Below are 1,369 nucleotides of genomic sequence, written 5' to 3' on the forward strand. Positions count from 1 at the left end.
GTGCATCTTCTTCCCTAACCCAGGGAGGGCTCTGATGACCCTTCTTTCTTGCCAGTTGGTGCTCCACAGGGTAGATTCTCCTGTTTTTGTTATTTTTACCCCTGTCCCTTCCTCCTTTCTAATCCTACTCCCTTGAGGTTGGCACACTCTGACTCAGTGAGCTGTTTAGAGCACCAGAATCCCTATTTCAAACTGCTGTACCCAGTTTTTCAGGCACTAAGATGTTAAAGGGAATTAGCATGGGGACTACTGATAAGAAGTCATTTTGAAACTCTAAAATTTTCTTTCTGTTGTTGTTGTTGCTGATAGATGCCAACTAGTCATCTCTGATTCTTACTGACCACATGGACAAAAGACCAAAACACTACGTGGTCCTGCAGCATCCTCTCAATCGTTGCTGTTTGACCCCACTGTTGCAGCCACTGTGTCAGTCCATCTCATTGAGGATCATTCTCTTTTTCACTGACCTTGTACTTTACCAAACATAATGTCCTTTTACAGAGACTGGTCCTTCCTGATAACATATCTAAAGCACATGAGACCAAGTCTTGCCATCCTCACATCTAAGGAACATACTGGCTGTACTTCTTCCAAGACAGATTTGTTTGTTCTTCTGACATTCCATAGCATATTCAATATTTTTCACCAATATCATAAGTCAGAGGCATAATTTCTCCTTCAGTCATCTTCATTCATTGTCCAGCTTTTGCATGCATGTAAGGTGATTGAAAATACCATGACCTGGGTCAGGCACACCTCCATCTTCAATGTGACATCTTTGGTCTTTAACCCTTTCAAAAGGTCTTTTGCAGAAAATTTCCTCAGTGCAATACATCATTTGATTTCTTGACAGCTACTTCTATTGGAATGTGCACAAACTTTGATCTCTTACAGTCAGTTGGTCAGATAGCTGTCTTCCAAATTTCTTGACATAAATGAGTAAGTGCCTCCAGCACTGCATCTGTTTGTTGAAACATCTCAGTGGGTATTCCATCAATTACTGGAGCTTTGTTTTTCACATATTCCTTCAGCTTGGATTTTTTCCTTCAACACCATTAGTTCTTAATCATATTCTACCCCCTGAAATAAACATTGACCAATTCTTTTTGGTACAGTGACTCAGTGTATTCCTTCCATCTTCTTTTGATGATTCCTATGTCATTCAATATTTTGCCCATAGAAACCTTCAATAATGCAACTCAAGGTTTGAAATTTTTCTTCAGTTCTTTCAGCTTCAGAAATGCCAATCCTTTTGATTTTCTAACTTGCATATGAGCAATTGATGGTCTGTTCCACAGTCAGCTCATAGCCTTGTTTTGACTGAAGATATTGGGCTTCTCCATTAACTCTTTCCACAGATATAGTCAAT

Source organism: Orycteropus afer, unplaced genomic scaffold, assembly GCF_000298275.1.
Source record: "Orycteropus afer afer isolate SDZICR_OR568_19922 unplaced genomic scaffold, OryAfe1.0 scaffold00122, whole genome shotgun sequence".
NCBI classification, from domain to species: Eukaryota; Metazoa; Chordata; class Mammalia; order Tubulidentata; family Orycteropodidae; genus Orycteropus; species Orycteropus afer.